This window comes from Dipodomys merriami, unplaced genomic scaffold (assembly GCF_024711535.1).
Source record: "Dipodomys merriami isolate MVZ:Mamm:240054 unplaced genomic scaffold, mDipMer1.0.p SCAF_101, whole genome shotgun sequence".
Taxonomy (NCBI): Eukaryota; Metazoa; Chordata; class Mammalia; order Rodentia; family Heteromyidae; genus Dipodomys; species Dipodomys merriami.
Window position 1 is genome coordinate 4399286 of NW_027202283.1, and position 6346 is coordinate 4405631.

General features: G+C 34.9%; 1 non-coding gene across 1 annotated transcript; it reads left to right on the plus strand.

The window, feature by feature from the left end:
- The first annotated feature begins 378 nt into the window (after positions 1–378).
- LOC138807493 (U6 spliceosomal RNA) lies at positions 379–488 on the plus strand. Its single transcript, XR_011366170.1, has one exon. It is a non-coding gene; the product is annotated as a U6 spliceosomal RNA (small nuclear RNA).
- Positions 489–6346: the final 5858 nt, after the last annotated feature.

Here is a 6346-nt window from a genome sequence, read left to right on the forward strand (position 1 = left end):
CTTTCAGCAAACAGTAGCTTTTCCCAGGGGCTAGTTTGTGATAAACTCACAGAGCCCAGCCTGGAGTCACTCTCAGGGTTTCTGTTTACTGAATTTCAATTGATTGTCAAGGCTGCTAAAGGAGGGGCAGCCTCTGGCTCTGATTACCCAGTGAAGAAAGCCACTCCTGGGGCTAGCGCCTGAGCTGGGTGACTTTTCCCTGGGTGAAGCTCAGTCTGGCAGGTCAGCTTAGATTCTTGTGACCTACTAAATGACTCTAGTTTTCATCCAAGGCTTAAGTTGGAGCTAGCAGCTCCACCGAGCATTGTCAGTATCCAAGATGGAGATCTCCAGTACTGGAGGGTGAGGGATGGCCTTCCCTCCTCTGCTCCCTGAGAAGTATTGAGGAAGCATTATATACACTAAATTTGGAATGATACGGAGAAGATTAACATGGCCCCTGCTTAAGGATGACAGGCAAATTCCTTTCATTCCATTGCCTAATTTGTTAGGAAGTGGAAAGACTTGGGAAATAGATTATGAAATGTAATAAGCCAAGTCCAAACAAATATAAGTCCCATGGTTTCTCTAATTTTCAATAACTAATATATGTCTGGGATAAGCAGAAAAGGTGAAAAGCTATGTACATATGACCAGAAAAGATTATGTTAAGGTAAATGAACCGAAGTTAGTGACACAAGTGGTTTTTTCTTTCTTGCTATTGTTTCTCACATACGTATAACGTTCAGTATGGTTTTTTTTTGTTTCTTTATATGTTCGGACCCCATGTTAAATCACTTATTTTCACTGTATTTGAAGTTGGTGCACCTACATCTTGTATATAGTCTCTTCTAATTTTTGGATGGGAAGGAGAAAAAGAAAATGCTTAAATAGGAATACAGGTTCACCCATTGTAACAATGAGATGCACAAGACACTATGTTGTAAAATGAACTTTACAATTGAGGCGGGGGAAGGGAGGAGGTGAGTGGACTTGTGGAGGTGGAAGGGAAGGGATAGTAGGGGAATAATAAAGGAGGAGTTAACAATGTTTGTTAGGAAATGTAGTCATTGCCTTGCTTATGTAAGTGTGACCCTTCTGTACAGTAATTTTGCAATTGAAAGACCCCAGACTCACTGGGATACTTTCTCAACGGGAGGGCACTCCAGAAACCAAGACTCCAAACCAGCAGATGCAACAAGCAAGAGGAGTTTATTTGGCATTTGTGCAAACGGACTCTCTGCCCCAGGCAGTCAGAGAGCCCTGAGCAGCAGTTACAGGCATTTTTAAAGGCAAAAACCACAAATTAGCATAAAACACTCTTTGTAAAACAATTGTCTCATGGTTGGTCTAAGGGGGGGTTTACATGGTTACAGGCCTATGATTGGTTGACATTTGGCTTAGCTTGTGGTCTTGCCAGGTGGTCGTTGTCAAGGTACATCCCGGGGTTTGTTGAACTGAACTGGAACTGAAAACCATAAACTAAAACTGAAAAACATGTACTATCTGTAACCTTTGACCTTGTCCTGGGGTGGGCTGCCATCCGGACATCTGGGCCGTCCGATATCTGGATATCTGCGCCTCGAGACTCTGCCCAGTTTTATTTCCCAGGGAAGGGGGTCTGAATGCAAGCATATTTACAGAAGCAAAATCAGCAGTTAGCAAGTTAGTAATGGTAATGGTAAAGTGAGGTTTTTAATTTTTAATCTTTCAGCAATGAAAACATATAAAAATGTTCTGAGATGGAAGAGTTTATTTCCTTTATTTTACTCATAATATCGTTAAGAAATTAATGCAAAACACTAATATGAAGGTATTTTGAATAAATGTGTGTGTGCCCACGCACTTGCATGTGTGTTGGCATGCTCAGAGTTTGAAATCAGGGCTTCAAAGTCTTGCTAGGCCTTTTTGCTCTATTGGTGAGCTACTAAATGAGCTACATCTCCATTCCTGGCCGTTTGCTAGTTCATTAAAAGTTTTGAAAAATAATCTCATGAATTTATTTCGCCCTGATAGGCTTCCAACTGTTATCCACAGATCTCAGGCTCCTGAGTAGATATCCCCAGTAGTTAGGATTACAGGCATGATAAACCAGCAAAAGGCTTTCAGAATAACGTATAAAGTAGAAGAAAATTTACTTCACAGGGGCCTGTTTTATCATCTCCTACTTTTAAAACATTTTGGATTGATTATATGTGAATTTATTTCGTTTTAGAATTCTTAAAAGACAATAAGTGTTAATATTTAAAAGTTTTAGTACTTTTTAAAAAGGATACCGGAACTGTGGGACAGAAGAAATATGCCTCTCTTTGTACCTCAATTTATAAGTTCTGTGCATGATAACCCAATGTGACCAAGACATTGTATGCTATTATTTCTTGGACAATATGAATATTGAATTGAGGGTGTCATAGAATGAAGAGATTTTATCTACCTTTTGTGTATTGCTGAAAGACTTTTGGAAACTTTGACTCATTTTCTTCCTCACTCTGTGTGTCTTTGGGCCATACACTTACTGCCTTTAATTACAATTTTTCCCAACACTAAAATGGTAATAACATTAGCATTATAGCAAATGTTATCTTAAGAATTAAAGGAAATAACACTTGTGAAATACTTAATATAAACTTCTATGGATGAGCTTTGAGTTTAGCCAGCAGTCTTTTTTAAATACTAAATAAAATGTGATAAGTAGTACAGAAAACATTACATGTAGTGAGCAACCAGAACTAATATCTATTGACCATGCTCTGCTTCCAAGCAAGCCAGTGGGATAATTTCTCATGCTGTAAATCAAACTGGTTATCTTATGTCTTGTTAGAGTAAAAATACCGGAGACAGAACGATGAAGTTATGTTGTAGACTGAGATGAAATCGATATGAAAATGTGTAAAACTAATAAAACATAAAAGTATCTGAGCAGTATATTGTGTTTTACAACAATTAAGTTACATCGCAAAGATAAAGAAGACCTAGAAGAATGAATTCTTTTTTTGTTGTCCTATCATAGGTCCTTAGATGGATGAACTCTTTCCTCATACTTATACAGGCATCATCTGATGAGAGGAACTGTATTTTTTGTTTGCTTCCTTCCATTTATTCTTCAGTTTGAAATTTGAACCATCGGGACTGAAAGAAACCAAGGGAAATTAGATAAACAGGCTGTGGAAAAAACAATCAAAGTAAAATGAATGAATTACAGCCTTGTAAAAGGTCTAAATAAATTGAGATATATAGTCACAAGTGTAAACAGGAAATGATTTAAGCAATACCATCTTATTGAAAATTGAAAAATGTTAGGAGTTGCTACATTTTTTTCTTTTCTACCTTTAATTAATTATTGATCTGGTTTAAAGAGCTTAAAGATGAGATTAACAAGAAACTGCATTAAAAATGGACAAAAGGCTGAATAGATAAGTTCTCCATACAGCCCTGAAAATCGCCTGTGGGTTTACAAAGTTGTGTTTAATACAACTTCTATGCTGGCTTAATGCTTTCTGAGTAGAAGTCATTCGATAAATATAATTCAAAATTACTATGATACTACTTCATAACTATTATAACTCATAAAAAATCAATGGAACCAGTTGTGGTGGTAAAGGCTTGTAATTCCAAGCATTTAGGAGGTTGGATTTAAGTCTAAGGCCAGTTTGGATTACTGCAAATAGTATAAACCTGCCCTTTATTACCTTTGAACAAAAGGTAATAATGTTGGTGAGTGGGGAGAAAAGGAAATTTTCTACACTCTTGGTTAGTATTCTCACTGTAGAAAGTAGTATGCAGGTTTCTAAAGAAATTCAAAGTTGAAATATCATCTGACCCACCAATCATGTGATTATTTCTCACTGGGTAATTCGTAAATATATCTATAGTTAATTCTTATTCAAAACAGCCAAGATATAAGTCAAAGTTCAGTGTTCAACTACATACTAATAAAGCAAATGTGGTACATGCACAAATATCTTTATGTTTCATCCTTAAAATAGCAAGAGACTTTTCCCATTAGCCACAACTTACAATGACCTGAAAGTTGTATTCTAAATGAAGAAAAATGTTGTGTTCTGATCTTTGTAAACACACACATACACACACACACACACACACACACACACACACACACACACACACACACACACACACACACACACACACCTCAAACATTAAGACGGAATTTTTTTTAAATTAAAGCAAAGTGTAATTTCTGGAACATTTAGTTCACAATGTAGAAGATAGTGGATATACAGTATGACCAGGTATAGAGTTGTAATGTACAACATGAGGATACCGGGGACAACACTGACCTTACATCAGAATGAAGCTAAGTAAGTAGGAGTTGTTCTTCCTAGGGGAGCATTATTGTGTACATCAAGTATAATCTTAGTAGATGAGCAAAATAACTCAATACCTATGTACATATGACCATATAAGATGATTCTAAATGAAATGAACTCCAAGACATGTTCTTTGTTGTTGTTGTTCTTAATGTACTACATGATTTATTTTTACCTTTTTTATGTTTTCCCCACCTATGGGTTATCCGCTATAGTCACTGTATTTGATTTTGATACATTGGGTATTGTAAATATGTTGATCTAAACTGGGGAAGGGAAAGAGAAAAAACAAAATGGTGAGACAAAGGACAAAATGGGAACCTCTGCAACAGTGATACTCACAAGACAATATTTTGGAAATAATCTTGGGAGGTGCATTGGGAGCGAAGAGGGAGAAAAATGGGGGAAGGAGAAACAAGTTAGAAAAGCAATAAATGCATTACCTTACTTATGTAACTATATGCCCTGTGTACACTACCTTGAAAATAAAATTTAAATAAAAAAAATATATGGGAGTAGCAATACAGTCGATGGGACTAGGGGAAATTCTGTACTACAAAAAGAAGAGTAGAACAACTGTGGAGAGCAGCAATTTAACTTTAACATAGGAAGTATTAAACTAGCATACAGATTTTCAGCCTTATGTCAGTCACTAGAAAGGGAAAACAAAATGCATAATCAACAAAACAATAGAGATAAATTAGAAAATTAAACAATTGAGGTGAAGAGATGACTTGGACCAAGAATAACAAATGACACAGTTAGGAAACAATAACAAGATGGTAAGTTTAATAAATATTAAATTAATTCTATTAAATGTAGTTTACATCACAATTTGTTAGAACGATAATTTACATCACAGTTTATTAGTATATACTTTTAATAATATATTAGTTATTATTGATTACTTCATATTGAACGTTTAATATATAATTTTAATTTCTGCCAGGTATAGAAAAGAAAAAAATGAAACTTATTTTAATAATATATTTCATGAATTGTCAAATTAGAAGCATTATAATTTAAACAAATAATATATCATTATTGTTTCATTTCTGCGAATTAATGTAATAATTCAACGTATATTGTACACAGCACTCATTTTAATATGAAATAATAAATTATTGCACATGTCTCAGTATTAGGTGGAAGAGTTCAGCATTTTAGTGAAATTCACACCACACAATACAGGAGGGATTACTCCTCTCATCTTGATAAAATTTTGGAAATTTGAATTCTACATGCATGTTAAATTCCTGCTAGGTGACATCTAAAAATTATATACAATCATATACACGAGGACTATTTCAGATTATACTTAAACATCATATTCATTAATTAAATTTTTATTATTTTGTACCAAATAAATATGTACAGAGAGACTGAATTTCTGAGTAGATGATGATGTATCTGTGCCAGATTATTCATATTGAGGCTTATTTTATATTTCTGACATTGTTTCTACAGTTGGTTTTAATTTTCCGTAAGGGATTAAGTGTATTATATTGGATATATGAAAGTAAACTGAATGTTTATTTCATTAATCCCTTGCCTCTTTTCTAATCCCAATATAATTTATCTATGTGTTTGAAGTAATGAAAATAACAACAGATATAAGCAAGATAAATCAGTCTTTAGTCGACAAGTATTTTCACATTTATTTTGATAGTTGGTCCTCTTTTACACTACAGAATATTATTCTTGGGAAAATGTGCTCCAGGCTGGCCCCAACTGCAGAATATTATGGTTTGATCTATAATAAGAGAAGGAAGGAAGGGGACCTTCCTTCCAAAATTCTGCTCCCTGGGATGTGAGCTGCTTTATGGTCCTGAATAGGAAATGAACATTTTTCACAGTCAATCTTGAAAAGCCATCTTGATAGACCATTTCTGTAAGTGGTTACAGAGGATTATTGATTCCTTTGCAAGGATGCCAGATTGCCTCATTTTGGGAAAATTTAAACAGGAATTTAGTCAGCTGTTTTTTGAATCTTTAGGAGAAAAACCCATTGACCCTAGGTCAGGGGACCACTGGGA